This window comes from Leuciscus leuciscus (assembly GCF_965113295.1).
Source record: "Leuciscus leuciscus genome assembly, chromosome: 2".
NCBI lineage: Eukaryota > Metazoa > Chordata > Actinopteri > Cypriniformes > Leuciscidae > Leuciscus > Leuciscus leuciscus.
In genome coordinates this window covers 65,582,595-65,598,745 of record NC_138726.1, presented here as the reverse complement: position 1 = coordinate 65,598,745, position 16,151 = coordinate 65,582,595, and the positions used below count along the sequence as shown (strand labels likewise).

General features: G+C 41.8%; 2 protein-coding genes and 1 long non-coding RNA gene across 8 annotated transcripts in view; 2 read left to right on the top strand and 1 right to left on the bottom strand.

Annotated features, from left to right (window-relative positions):
• Window positions 1-1,607, top strand: part of LOC309492653 (butyrophilin subfamily 1 member A1-like) — a 70,118-nt gene extending 68,511 nt beyond the window's left edge. The window contains exon 10 of the mRNA XM_082161660.1: window positions 1,421-1,607. The gene's annotated coding sequence lies outside the window, so the exon portion shown is untranslated. The remainder of the gene's footprint in view (window positions 1-1,420) is intronic.
• Window positions 1-16,151, top strand: part of LOC309492652 (butyrophilin subfamily 1 member A1-like) — a 255,379-nt gene that overhangs the window by 68,507 nt on the left and 170,721 nt on the right. The gene's annotated exons all lie outside the window — the stretch shown is intronic.
• Window positions 785-2,035, bottom strand: LOC309492667. The gene is made up of 2 exons (XR_014203641.1): window positions 1,733-2,035; window positions 785-1,598 (listed from the first exon to the last, which is right to left on the bottom strand). It is a non-coding gene; the product is annotated as an uncharacterized lncRNA (long non-coding RNA).

Genomic DNA, 16,151 nt, shown 5'->3' with positions numbered 1-16,151 from the left:
TTGTTATGAACTGCCACACCATGCGCATCAGCGAACGTTGCAGATAAACATTGCCACATGGCTAGCCTCAGACAATAACATTGTCAACATCACGACATATTTTTTGCATATAGTTTTAACTGTGCATTTTTCATTGCATCTTTAAGCAAATATCATTTAAGCATATAGGCCGATACAAGTTTGATGTAGGTTATACTGAACCACTATATTTTTGTATCACCTGCGACACACTGGCTGCGTGGCGTGAGCGTCTCAGCTTAACAGGTTGGAGTTTGCACACTGCCTGCGTGAGACACGCGATTCAGGCGCGGCTCGAACCGCTAGAGTGCAGAACAGCGGAGTTTGTATGGACCGAAGTGCATGCCTGAGCTTGTGTTTTCGGTTAAGCTGCGTTGCTTTGACAATGTGGAAAATAGAATAATAGAAACAAAATGTATTAGTCTTTTTACCCGTTATTATCAATCTAAATTAATCTCGAATCTCGTTTTTAATTTAACTTAATTTCGTTTTTCTTTATTTAAATTTCTTTTTTTCTTTATTTAAATTTCGTTTTTCTTTTTTAAATTTCGTTTTTTCTTTATTTAAATTTCGTTTTTTCTTTATTTAAATTTCATTTGTTTTATTTAGCCTAAATTTCGTTTTTTCTTTATTTAAATTTCGTTTTTTCTTTATTTAAATTTCGTTTTTTCTTTATTTAAATTTCGTTTTTCTTTTTTAAATTTCGTTTTTTCTTTATTTAAATTTCGTTTTTTCTTTATTTAAATTTCATTTGTTTTATTTAGCCTAAATTTCGTTTTTTCTTTATTTAAATTTTGTTTTTTCTTTATTTAAATTTCGTTTTTCTTTTTTTAAATCTACCCTTTAGCCTACTGTGTCAGTAATTTGTTAGTCAGAAAAATATTAGACAACCTTAAAAGTATCGCTTAAGTTAACAGACCTGTGTGTACGTGCGTTTTATATCACCAGTGCAGTGTCCGTTCTCGTAGCCCTGCCCGTGTGAGGTGCGCCATTTCCCACTCGCGCTGTTCTGTAGTTTACTAAATGTTTATTAATTCTGAATGTGTCCCGTTTTGCGTGTCCATCTATATTGCACCAAATGCGACACTGCACTCCATGACCTTGACCGTTTTGGACGCATAGGTATCTCAGCGCCTGACGCCATTTTGTTTTCCGACTAGTCGATTAGGGCCGACAGCGCCGACTAGTGGTTGTGACAGTCGACTAGTCGGCTAGTCGACTAGTTGATGAAACCCCTAGTTGCCAGTTGCCGCTCGCATCAAATTCAAGTCACTGACGTTTGCCTACAGAACAACCACTGGTTCTGCTCCCTTTTACTTTAACTCTCTACTTCAGACTTACGTGCCATCCAGGAACTTGCGCTCTGCAAGTGAACGACGTCTTGTGGTGCCATCTCAAAGAGGCACAAAATCTCTTTCTCGGACCTTTACCATGACTGTTCCCTGCTGGTGGAATGATCTGCCTAACTCAACCAGAGCTGCTGAGTCCATAGCCACTTTCAAGAAACGCCTGAAGACGCTTCTTTTTCGACAGCACTTGATCCAGTAATACTAACACTTTCTCTACTACTCTATTCTATTCTGTTCTATTCATGGGTTTCATCCGGTCCCTTTCCACAGGTGTATAAAATCAAGCACCTAGATTATGAATGCAGACTGCATTGTGCTTGATTAATACACCTGTGGAAAGGGACCGGATGAAACCCATGAATAACAAAAAAAAAAAAAAAAAAAAAAACTGTGTTGGATTAAACTGAGAAGGGTCATAGCACTTGCATATTGTTGTCCTACTGTTAGTTTAACTGCTTCTATTGTTCTCATTTGTAAGTCGCTTTGGATAAAAGCGTCTGCTAAATGAATAAATGTAAATGTAAATGCATTTAAGGAGGTATATATAGTAAGAGTGTGTCAAAGTCAGTTACAAAATGTTTTGTATTATGGTGATAATAGCATGCTTCATGACTCAGCTAAGTGTTGCTAGCATGTTTAGTATGTTTCTAGCATGCTTAGTACACAATAATTATTTACATTTACATTTATTCATTTAGCTGACGCTTTTATCCAAAGCGACTTACAATTGCTATATATGTCAGAGGTCGCACGCCTCTGGAGCAACTAGGGGTTAAGTGTCTTGCTCAGGGACACATTGGTGTCTCACAGTGGATTCGAACCCGGGTTTCTCACACCAAAGGCATGTGTCTTATCCATTGCGCCACCACCCCTATATTATGTGGTTAGTACTGCATTACTGTGTTAACCATGTCAGTTTCTGTTGCCAGTAGGTGGGGCTATGTCTATATCTGAATATCGCTTCAGAATATAATATAATGTGTTCAGTGCAGGACTTTTATCATTTACATTTACATTTACATTTAAATGTAAATGATTATCAAACATGTGAAGTTTGGGGCAGATTGGATATTGTATGCTTGAGTTACAAAAACTTCCTTTAGCATTTCTAGCATGTTTTATGATGTTTCTAGCATATTACATATTCATTTTGGGGTAGATTGGACATTGCATGCCTGAGTTACAGCAAATTCATATTTATTTGCAGTAATAGCATGCTTTAGCACTTAGCTAAGTGTTTGCTAGTATGTTTCAGCATGTTTCTAGTATGTTGGTAGGATGTTTAGCACCTACTGGCATTTTTTTATATGTTATTAGGAGTCCAGAACAGTGTTAAACATCACTTCCTGTTGCCAGCAGGCGGCGCTATGACTATAACTGAATATGAACATGGACATGTGTTCAGGAGATAACTCTTATCAAACGTGTGAAGTTTGGGGCAGATTGGACATTCCATGCCTGTGTTACAGAAAATGCCTATTTAATTGCAGTAATAGCATGCTTTAGCACTTAGCTAAGTGTTTGCCAGCATGTTTTAGCATGTTTCTAGTATGTTGTTAGCATGTTTAGCACTTGCTGCCAGGTGGCGCTATGACTGTAACTGAATATGAGCATGGTCATGTGTTCAGGACAGAACGCTTATCAAAAGTGTGAAGTTTGGGGCAGATTGGACATTCCATGCCTGAGTTACAGCAACTTCCTGTTTCATGGCGAAACATCGAAATTTGTCAGGCCGCCGAGGACCCGCCATTCGATGAAAACTCAAGATTTCAAAGACTCAAATTTGAAGATGATCAGATTAAAACTATAGGAGGTGTTCGTAAAGTACGAGGCCTGAAAATGGCAAAAACTGCACAAAAATCTGAGAGGAAGTTGAAAATGGCTGACTTCCTGTTGTGTTTAGGGCTACGGTCCAAGAGACTTTTTTGTAGGTATTAGATCATTACATGTATGCACCGAATTTCGTACACGTACGTGGAACATAGCGCACTCTGTTGAACTTTTATAGGTGGCGCTATCGAGCCATTTTGCCCCGCCAAATTCTGAAACCTATATCAGAAGTACATTTTCGCTCCAAACGGAGCAATTCCAAGAGGGTCCTCACACCATCGGTGCTCGGGCCCTAATAAAAGTGAACTCATGCCAGTTGGGCTTAAAGATCTTTCACAAATTTACCCAGTTCAGTTTAAAATAGCTAAAGATAGATTTACTTATTTAGGAATTGTTGTAGGAAGTTTAGCTCTTTACGAGAAGCCAACTATGCCCCCCTTTTAGAAAAATTTAAAAGAAATATTCAGTTCTGGAGAACTCTTCCTATCTCGTTAATAGGTCGAATAAATGCCATCAAAATGGTTTTTCTCCCGCAACTATTATATCTGTTGCAAAACACCCCTTTATTTCTCTCCAAATCCTTTTTTAAGCAACTTGATTCTACTATCTTACCCTTTATTTGGAATAATAAAAACCATAGAATTAAACAACTACATCTTTCCAAACCCAGAAAGGTGGGGGGTCTTGCTTTTCCGGACTTCCGCTGCTATTACTGGGCGGCTAACCTCAATATTTCAATAATATTAAATGATAAAAGTGGACAACTGGACTGGCTCAGATTAGAACAGGATGGATGTACCCCCTATGATCTTGGTGCTGTGATTCTTTCACCAACGAGCTGTAAAAAAGAAATCTACAGATGCAGCCCAGTCATTAGCAGTGTGATTCATATTTGGAAACAAATCAGAACTCATTTTAGGGTGGAGTCATTACCTTTATCAATTTCTATAGCTGACAATGGAGAGATTCAGGAATTCACGCAGTGAGGGATCTGTATCAAGATGGTACATTCGTCTCCTTTGAAAACTTTCGGGAGAAATACAAACTTCATAGAAGTAATTTTTTTTATGTTCTTGCAAGTCAGGAACTATGTACAATCTTACTTAAACAGGTTCTCTACGATTAGCCCTTCTTGTCTGGACACCTGCCCTAATCACTATTTCAGTAAAGTGAAAATGATTTCCTGCATTTATAATACCCTCTAAGCCTCCCAATTGCCCGCTACATCTTCTATCAAGAGTTTATGGGAGGAAGAATTAGGGTTATGGGCGGATAGCCTGGAAGAGATTAATAGATGCTCTATAAACTCCAGACATTGCCTCATCCAGTTCAAAATCTTGCATAGACTACTGTCACAGAACGCTCACTTACGCCACCCTCTGGTTTCATTCGCTCTCTCTCCCCTGAATATTAGTACTACATCTCCCAGCACTCCCTCCGTCATTATCACCTTCCATCCCTGCCTAGTTTCTCTGATCACCATTATCACTGTCACCTGATCATCATCATCTTCCCCTTTATCTGGACTGTGTCTTCCGCTGTTCTGTGCGAAGTCTTGTTTTGCTCTGCGGACATTTCCAAGCATACTCTCCCACTGCCGTGTATTCCTTAACCTTGATCTTTGCCTGTACTCTGGACTCTGTGATACTTTGCTGCCTGCCCCGACCTCTGCCTGTGTCTGACCTTGAGTATTGGATTGTCCCTTTGTTTACTGCTGTTCTCAGTGTATGTCTGCCTACCTGTATTTCCTACCCGTGTTAATAAAGTCTTGCAAATGGATCCCTCTGCCTCAGCCTCAGCATTACAGAAGACTTCGCCATCCCAAGATCCAGCAGACTTTCGTCACTTGGCCAACGAAGTCTCAGCGCAAGCTTCTGAGCTGGTCTCTCACCGTCAACAGCTGGTTAAATTGACTTCACTCACTGAAGAGCTTGTGAGGTCTGTGCAGACATTAACCCCGCAGGTTTCAGCCGCGAATCAGGCGCAGACAGCCGCTGCATCTGATCCTTCTCCGCCGGCTGTGAGTTCCTCTCCTAGTAATCCAAGAATGTCACTGCCTGAGAAGTTTGACGGATCACCAGCCACCTGTAAAGGATTTTTATTGCAATGTGAGATCTATTTCAGTCAGTCCCGAGAGCATCATACCGACCAGAGCCGGGTCTTTTTCGTATGCTCGCTTCTGACTGGAAGGGCGCTAGAATGGGCAACGGCAATGTGGACTGGAGGTCAGCTTTCCTCTTTCACCTATGATGTATTTAAGACTCGTTTCAGAGAGGTGTTTGAACATCCCGCGGAGGGAAAAGACCCGGGGGAACTGCTTCTGTCCTTACGCCAGGCTAATTCGTCGGCGGCGGATTACACGCTCACCTTCAGAACGCTCGCGGCACAAACAGGTTGGGGTGACGGACCGCTTAAACTCTTATACCGAAAAGGACTTAATGCGGATCTCCAGGGAGAGCTGGCTTGCCGTGATGATGGAAAAAGTCTCAATCAGATCATGGAGCTCGCCATTCGTTTGGACCATCTCATCCGGGCTCGTCGTTCATCTCACAGAACTAATCAATTCATGTTTCCCTCTGCCAGCACAGAACCTGAACCGATGCAGATCGGTGTCACGCACATCTCCATGGCCGAACGTGATAGGAGGAGACGTCTTAATTTGTGCATGTATTGTGCTCAACCAGGCCATCTGAGAGCCGCTTGTCCTGTGAGACCCCCCATGAGATCACCCCCGATGTCTACATCTTCTGAATCCACTACGGTGAGTCCCAAAACTCCTTCCTTTAATTCTCTCATCTTGAGGATTTCATTAATTTTGAATGGCGAGACTGTTGAGACGAGGGCTTTAATTGACTCTGGTGCTGCGGGGAATTTAATGGATCTTACGTTTGCACAAACTCATTTTTTGTCTCTTATTCCTTGTGAGTCTCGAGTGGCCATGACTGCGCTGGACGGGCGCCCCCTGGGGTCAGGAGAAGCACAGTACATTACACAACCCCTCACTCTCAATGTCGGACCACGGCACACGGAAAAAATTCAACTATACACAATCAACTCGCCTCATTACCCAGTGATTTTGGGATTTCCATGGCTAGAACGTCACAATCCACTCATTTCCTGGTCTGAGAGGAGGATTTCTCAATGGTCTCATTTCTGTCGGGAGAACTGCTTGCCTGCTGTCCAGAGTCCTGAAACGAGTCACGAATCTGTGAAAGAATCGGATCTTCAAGGATTACCAGTGATATACCATGATTTAGCCCTGGCTTTCAGCGAAAGTGAAGCTTCTCACTTACCTCCACATCGAGCAGGAGACTGTGCCATCAAACTCTTACCTGGGGCTGTTCCACCGCGCGGGAGAGTGTATCCTTTATCTCAGCCGGAGACTGAAGCAATGAAGACTTACATCGAGGAACAGCTCGCTAAGGGTTTCATCACTCCTTCCACCTCACCCGCTTCAGCGGGATTCTTTTTTGTTAAGAAGAAGGACGGGGGGCTTCGGCCGTGCATTGATTTCCGAGGTCTTAATGAGGTGACTGTCAAGTATCGATATCCTCTGCCGTTAGTCCCCGCTGCCTTGGAGATGCTTCGCACAGCCCGGTACTTTACGAAGCTGGATTTACGGAATGCATACAACCTCGTCCGTATTCGTGAGGGGGACGAGTGGAAGACAGCTTTCTCCACAACTTCCGGTCACTATGAGTACCGGGTTATGCCGTTCGGACTGTCCAATAGTCCTTCCGTATTCCAGGCATTCGTCAATGAGATCTTCCGAGACATGCTTAACCATACAGTTATTGTCTACATTGATGATATCCTGATTTATTCTGAGACTCTAGAGGCACACATCAGGGATGTTCGAGCTGTCCTTCAGCGCTTAATTGACAACCAACTCTATGCCAAGATTCAGAAGTGCGAATTTCACCAGACCCGAATCGCTTTCCTGGGCTACATTATCAACGCAGATGGAGTTTTCATGGATGACAGCAAAGTACAAGCCGTGCTGAACTGGCCCCAACCCACATCTATTAAGGAATTACAGCGCTTTCTGGGATTTGCGAATTTCTATCGCAGATTTATTCGTAATTTCAGTGTGATTGTGGTCCCTCTCACATCCCTTCTCCGGGGGGGGGGGGAAGGCAATTCCGGTGGTCTCCTGAGTGCACTACGGCCTTTGAGCGGCTTAAGGCGAGTTTCACCACAGCGCCCATTCTGCATCACCCTGATCCGGAGAGGGAGTTTATCGTTGAAGTGGATGCTTCAAACACAGGAGTGGGTGCCATTCTCTCTCAACGTCACGGAAGTCCGGCCAAGATGTTTCCTTGCGCGTTCTTTTCCCGCAAACTCAATTCGGCTGAGCGAAATTATGATGTGGGTGACCGTGAGCTTCTGGCTATGAAGGCAGCTTTTGAGGAGTGGAGGCACTGGCTGGAGGGCGCGCGCCAACCTTTCATTGTACTCACTGACCACAAAAATCTGGAGTACATACGTTCTGCTAAGCGTCTGAATGCCCGTCAGGCGCGTTGGTCTCTGTTCTTCTCCAGATTTAACTTCAAGATCACTTACAGACCGGGATCCAAGAACGGGAAGGCAGATGCTTTGTCTCGTCAGTACGACAGTCCTAACGAGCTCTCCAGACCAGAATCTATTTTACCATCCTCGCTCATTGTTGCACCCGTACAGTGGGATATAATCACCGAAATCACTGCTTCACAACAGGAACATCCTGCTCCGCCTGAATGCCCCGCGGACCGTCTCTTTGTTCCTCCCAATCTCCGTCACCGTGTCCTACAATGGGTTCACTGCACCCCCAGCGCAGGACATCCGGGAATCACTGCAACTCATCAGCTAGTTTCCAACAGATTCTGGTGGCCGTCTCTACAATCTGACATCGTAACTTTCATCCACCAATGTATCACATGCAACACTATTAAGTCCTCTCATCAAAAACCTGCCGGTCTTCTACAACCTTTACCAGTTCCTCAACGTCCCTGGTCACATGTTGCAGTGGATTTTATTACTGATTTACCACCCTCTCAGGGCTTCACCACCATACTCTCTGTAGTAGACCGGTTTTCTAAATACTGCCGTTTCATTCCTCTGGCTGGGCTGCCCACTGCTCTACAAACTGCTGAAGCTCTCCTGAATCATGTGTTCCGCCTCTTTGGGCTCCCTGAGGATATTGTCTCTGACCGCGGACCTCAGTTTACATCTCGAGTCTGGAGGGAACTTTGCTCTAAGTTGCACATTAATGTGAGTCTCACCTCTGGCTATCATCCCCAGTCCAATGGGCAGGTAGAGAGACTCAATCAGGATCTCCTTCGTTTTCTTCGTGCCTATTGTCACCAGAATCAGCATGACTGGAGTCGCTTCTTGGTCTGGGCGGAATATGCACAGAATTCTTTGGTAAAACCTGCCACTGGTCTAACCCCGTTCCAATGTGTTTTAGGATTTCAACCTCCCCTATTCCCATGGGCAGGAGAGCCTTCCAATCTCCCCACAGTGGATTCTTGGTTACAGCGAAGTGAGGCTACCTGGGACTCAGCTCACGTTCACTTACGACGGGCCATTCGTCACTACCAGCAGCACGCAGATCAAAGGAGGCGTGCCGGGCCTCAATACAGACCTGGTCAATGGGTGTGGTTGTCCACTCGAGACCTCCGCCTAAAACTCCCCAGCAAGAAACTTTCCCCCCGATTCGTTGGTCCCTTCAAGATACTCCGTCAGATCACTCCTGTCTCGTTCCGTTTGGATCTTCCTGTTCATTACCGCATCTCACCCACTTTTCATGTCTCTCTTTTTAGACCCGCTACGGCTCCCAGGAGAGAGGTGGTCCAGGAGGAGATCGCTCCCGTACAGGCTCCCCCTATTGAGGTCGACGGTGCAGAGGCTTACCGGGTGCGAGAGGTGCTGGACTCCAGACGCCGCGGCGGGTTATTACAATATCTCATTGACTGGGAGGGATACGGTCCTGAGGAACGCTCTTGGGTCAGAACTCAAGATATTCTAGATCCCACGTTACTCACAACTTTCCATCGTGACCATCCTGACAGGCCTGCACCAAGACCCCGTGGTAGACCCCGTCGCGGGTCAGACCCTCGCTTCCGGAGCCGCTCGCAGGGGGGGGGCTCTGTCACAGAACGCTCACTTACGCCACCCTCTGGTTTCATTCGCTCTCTCTCCCCTGAATATTAGTACTACATCTCCCAGCACTCCCTCCGTCATTATCACCTTCCATCCCTGCCTAGTTTCTCTGATCACCATTATCACTGTCACCTGATCATCATCATCTTCCCCTTTATCTGGACTGTGTCTTCCGCTGTTCTGTGCGAAGTCTTGTTTTGCTCTGCGGACATTTCCAAGCATACTCTCCCACTGCCGTGTATTCCTTAACCTTGATCTTTGCCTGTACTCTGGACTCTGTGATACTTCGCTGCCTGCCCCGACCTCTGCCTGTGTCTGACCTTGAGTATTGGATTGTCCCTTTGTTTACTGCTGTTCTCAGTGTATGTCTGCCTACCTGTATTTCCTACCCGTGTTAATAAAGTCTTGCAAATGGATCCCTCTGCCTCAGCCTCAGCATTACAACTACACTATTCTAAAACTAAATTATCCAGAATATTTCCAGGTGTCTCTCCAAAGTGTGACAGATGCAGGACGGCGGATGCGACCCTGCTTCACAGTTATGCATTATGTCCCAGTCTTCAAAACTTTTGGTTGCAAGATTTTCAATGTCATCTCTGAAATCATGAATCAATATATTGAACCAAATGAGTTTTTAATTGTGTTTGGGGTTTCAAGACATGAGCTCTGTTTGTCCAAGTCTCAACAACAATTTCTTTCCTACAGGCTTTTAACAGCCAAAAAGCTTATTTTAACTTTCTGGAAAAGCAAATTGCCACCTTCTTTCCAGCTTTGGCTTGACGAACTCACAGATACTCTTCATCTGGAACGTATACGGCTCCATCTAAGGAATAAAAGACAACAGTTTGCTAAAATTTGGGAACCCTTCATAAGGTGTTTAGGTGGAGGAGACTTGGAGGAAAGAGATGTTGACTCAATTTGAGTTGGACCTAAGACCACTCCAATGTTGGTCGCTGTTTATCTTTTATTTGTTTATTTGTTTAAGTACTCCTCTCCATGCAGTGCCTATCTGGCGGATGGGGAAGAGGGGTGGGTGGGTTGTTCTAGTAGTTTTGTTTAAAGAGTTTCTGTATGTTGGAATATATGCATATGTTTGCTCGTTGGTGGCATGTACATGTATATGGAGCTACAATTATGTCTTTATTACATGCGAGAAAATAAATGAGAAAAAGTTTTCATACCAATAGCAAAAAATAATAATATTTGAGACTAAAAAAAGTTTTGAAAGTATTTTCTCATAGAACATAAAAAAATATAAATTTGAAATTTTTAAAATTATTCCTGAGAAAAAAACTCTCTCTCAAAATACTTGAAAAAAACTCTCAAATATATATTTTTTGCTATCAGTGCGAAAACATTTTCTCAAAAAAAAAAAAAGTGTTTCTCTCAAAACGCTTTTCTCTGCTCTCGATGCAATTTCTTGCTCTCGTGTCAGGATTTTGCTTTCACTGTGAAAATTGTGTCATGGGCGGGGCCACGTTCCTATTGGCCAGTCGGGTGAGCATCGTCTTGTCTTGGGAGTCGAACTGAATCATTACACCATTGTTCGGTTCACCGGCATAGATGCTGCCTCTGCCTTAGTTGAGCACGGACACTCCAATGTTTGGGTAAGATGATGACATACACAACTCGATGGGTAGCTGGCTGAGCCTATTTCCTCCATTTAAATTGCATAGCCTAAGGCAAAGATTTTAGAGCATATAGTGCTCTATTTTAGCTCCATACATGTATAGGCATGTTAGTGAATATGTAGATGCGTGTGTGTACAAATGTATGAATAAATATATATAATTAACAACTGCAGAATGAACTATAATATCCTGTTCGATTTTGTATGCATAAGGACAAGACAGAGGATCTTCAGATTTAAATTTTGTTAAGCTTATCTGTACTCTTTATATTTCTCCAATAAAAAATAAATTAAAAAAATGAAAATAATCCAAGATATTTGAAATGAACCAAGACATTTGCTTTACTGTTTTCCACCCCCTCTTTCCACCACAAGGACCATTTGGAGTTCCTAAAGGCACAGAGGGGCTGATAGTGATCAAGGCCTGTAGGACAAGACGTGTGTACTTCAGGGTCGATGAATTGTCACACCTTTAGTATGGTGGGGGAAGTTGTAATTATCTGATTGGTCAGTTTGAATGTCTCACATTTGGGTTTTAGTCACATGGTCACAGAAGGGATAAAAGAAGATGGTAACACTTTAGTATACTGTTTCTTACTGCATAACTAATAAGGAATTACTGAAGAACTAATAGGTAATTCTTCATTAACACTTAAGTCACTACTAATAACTACTAAGGAAGATGTGTTAACTAATAATATAATTTTATGATTGTGTTAAGTAACAGTTAGTTAATCAATAACTAATGAATTCTGAAGAACTACTATTAATTATCTACTAATTAAGGTTCAATAAAAATAATTATTAAAGGGACATTGTGTAGGAATTTCTCCCATCTAGTGGTGATAATGTATTTTGCATTCCAAAAAATAGTGCTCTTCAGCGCCTCACTTTTTCAAATGCGTGTTGCATCTACGGTAGCCGTTATGTACCAAAAAGCTATGACAGGATGTTCTAATAGCACTTCGAGTTTTCCTTCGGGTGAACAGGTTTGTTATTTCAAACAAACTGCAACTTGACACAACGAATAAACAAATGTTACAGTATGAATTATTGACTGTGAAAAACATGAACTATGGTAATTAGTAGTGATGCCTTCTTTATTCGTTATTTTTGTTTATTATATCAGGGGCGCGGGAAGAGGTTATAGGTTGGGGTGCTGATTTTTTTTTTTGTGGGGTGGGGGTGGGGGTGAGGGGGCGTCACCACTTTTGAATAAGAAACAATATCAAGACTATAAAACTCGTCAAAACTCCGCGAATCACACAAGCGTAGTCTATCAGTGAGAACACTCGTTCAAACAGTGCACACACTCAAACCGGACTTCACATCACATTTTTGGACTTTATTGATTCTGCTTTTATTCGTAATGCAATGGACCGGTCAACGGGACATAAATTAATCCTTTAGTTTAAAGAAAAGTGTTATTGGGCTGTTTACAGTGTCATATACAATAAAAGACCCATATGAAAAAAATCTGCATGCTTCATATATATGGAGCAACCATATATCTTCCTTACTTAAATCGGCCAGAATTACCTTCTGTGTTTCATGTAAGCCCAATATATGTCCTATACAAAATCAGACCGATTATGGCCCATTTCATACTAAATAGTATGGAAGTAGAATAATGTCAAATGTTTTTGAAATAAAAAGCCTGTTGAATTGCGCTACTTGAAAAAAAATAGGCATTGCATTAACCATGCTTGCATTTTAATGCATTGTATTTTTAGTGCTTACATTTTTATGGGCTGAAATTCAACATGGTTGAATATTTAAGCTGTGAATATTTCAATTAAAAACATTTCAAACACCTTTTCATTATTAAAAATTCAATAATCCATATTCACCTTTCATATTTCACTTCCAAAATATTCAAACTGTTTAAAAATACAACCAATAATATTCAACAGGCAATTTTCGGTCCATTTTATTTCGCTTTGCAAATTCGCTTCCACAAATTCAGTGGTTCAAATTCGACAGTAAATTCAACATTGACGTCCAGGAACTGCAGGAAAAGCAGTAGATTGCCGAGCTGACGAAGACATTCATTCATAAAATGAAAATGATTATCTGTGTCAGTATATGCGGAAAAGATGATAAACACACAAAATCTGTGTTTATGTTTCATTCAATAACTTCATTGTTACTTTCCCTGTGTATTCTACATGTCATCAGCTTTCTCTACCATGAACAGGATTATAATCGGTTTCCCTCAATACCTCATACTCAAGGATTTCCCTTCCGTTGATAGTGATATGAAAGACCAATCTTGCACCTTATTAGGGAAGTAGGCTGTAGGCTATTATATAGGCTACAGGCAAGAAGATGGACTCAGAATATGAACTTAACGCGCAAAGTTTCATGCTGAGCGTTTCGTGATATACTGGCATAAAATCAACACACACACACACACACATATATATATATATATATATATATATATATTGTAACGACAATGACTATGACATGCGGTCACATGCTGTTCAAATTAGTAAATCCTGAACTCCAAACACATCCTTCGTTGTCTCCTTAGACAACGAGTTTGTTCATGGCGCCTCCAAGTCCGCTTGAACGGTCAAAATTGCATCTTTGTGGCTCCCCCGAGGGACATTTGAGTCACATAAGGGAACCCTGTTTTGGAGAATCCCCTCTAAAAAACCCCCCATTTCAGCATGGACTCCCCGTGACTTTTATAGACTCGTGACATTCCAGATACACACACACACACACACACATACACACACACACACACACACACACACACACACACCAACATCCTTTAATGTATGTAACTCAGACTTGTATCTGAACCTCCTGTATGCATGTGTGATTAATGTTGTTTTGATCATATAGTTATGATCTTCGAGTGTTTGGATCTGAAATGTATTTTTGAAGAATGTTCTCCCAGTAGAATCGCATCCCGTAACCCGAGCTCATTGGCAGGTCATAAAATTTGACCACCAAGCTCATCCAGCCCTATGCATGAGATAACAGGGTCGCAACATTCCAACACACACACACACACACAAACACACTCTGGACTTTGAAACAGAAAGCCCCTACAGAAAAGGACTTTTACCCATAAAGTCACTCTTAAATGTAATAAATATATATATTTGTGTGTTAAGAGGTGTGTGTAAACCATAGGAAAGCATATGTCCTATTTGTAACATTAATAGAACTGCTAATGCCTATAATTCTGCATATCTCACTGTAACTTCGCATTGCTACAACCTTCATGTGATGCGTTTGATGTCTTTGTAATTCTCTTAATCTAACAGAATCGAATTCCAATAGCAGAATGCAGTAATATACATTGTTTACACATTTCATATTTCTGGAACCGAAAGGCTTAAGTCAATCGTCACTGTAACTCGAGCCAGGAGACCGTTCCAAACGAACAAAGGGATCTTCCCGCCTAAGAAAATCTCGACAGCTGATTCGTCCTACACGAAGGAGGGGACGGCACATGGGACACTGATAAAAGTCCAAACCTTCAGTTTCCTCTCTCTCTCTCAACTCTCTCTCATCCAACTCTCTTAACTCTCTTCCTCGGCGCAGCGCTTCTCCAAAGGAACATCTGAAGGAGGCCCTGGCCTTCTCTATCGAGCGAGCACATGTTCGAGTCGTAGCTGCGTCCCTTGCAACAAAGACTTTAAACCTCTCCCTGCCCGGGAGATGAATCTGAACTTTCTCGGTAACGTTAAATTCAAGTGAGCCTTTACATCGTCTTGCGAAACGACCCAGAAGATGAAGCCAGACGCAAACCAGCCGGACACGCGCACGCGCGCCCCCTCTTCAGCACCACACTGAAAGAACACAGAATCTTGCACGTAACGTAACTCTCTCTAAACGCTGATTTCAGGTGTCCAGGTCTTAGGTCTGTGAACTAAGTTACCCTCTATCTTCTCTCTATATCTTTCTTTCTTTCATTTCATTTCATTCTGATCACGCTATGTTTTATGTTGTGTTTCGGTTAAATGTTTGTTTGTTTGCATTTTTACGTACGTTTATATTTGTAGTTTATATAATCTCTAGTGTGTGCCATTTTATTAATAAACCCATTTATACTTTTAATTGTCTCTGTGTTTGAAAACCCACCTTATAAAAGTCAATGAAACTAAAAAGATCTAAGCTACAAGCTCGATATTGACTACCTCGAGTAGTTTTAATTCATAAACTCAGAAAGTTTGATATTCGTGGCCAGAAGATAAAACTTTCTTGGAGTTTGAAAAGGGATACCCCCTTCTTAACTGTAATGATCAGACAGTTACAGAACAAGGTAATCTCGATAATTGATAAAATAAATGTACGCGACTTATGAATTATGACCATGAGTCATAATTATTAATATTTCCAAAATTCCCTATATTCTTGAGCTAATTCACATTTACCCCGAGTCGTTATTGTTACAATATATATAGTATGCATACGTGTATTGCATTAGCTTAAACTGTCACAGCACTTGCATATTGTCCTCCTATTGTTAGTTTAACTGTAAATCGCTTTGGATAAAAGCGTCTGCTAAATGACTAAATGTAAAATTGGCTTGACATTGGACATTCGCACATTTAGGGACCCTCTCTAAAGTTGCATACAACATTGGCATACACGTTTCTAACTTCAATAGCAAACTTAAATTTATTTGAATAAATATAAAAAATCCAAAGGGTGCGCAGTATGCCTGACACTACATGAACACTTTACAGTTGGTTTTATGACTGTAAGTCGTTCTATTCAAATGCTATCGGAGTTAGAAACGTGTATACCACAGTCGTATACACTTTAGAGACGGTCCCTAAATGTGCAAATGTCCAACATCAAGCCATCTTTATGCCAGTCTATCACTGGGAAACGCTCAGCATTAAGCTTTGCGCGTTATTCTGAGTCCATCTGTTTGCCTGCGACTGCGAGTTTGGTCTTTTACATCACTGTAGTCCATTAAGCTACGGTAAGCGTTGTATATGTCCAGCAGGGGAATCCTGAAGTATTGAGGGAAACCCTAATAGCCTGCATGCAGCACATCGCCACAATATAAAGTTAAGGCAACTAAACAACCAAGAGAAATATATGTCAACCTCAAAAATGTAACATTGGATCTGTATATCCGCATCGGGGAATAACATTATAATCTCGTTCACGGTAGAGAAAGATGCATGTAGGTTACACAGGAAAAGTAA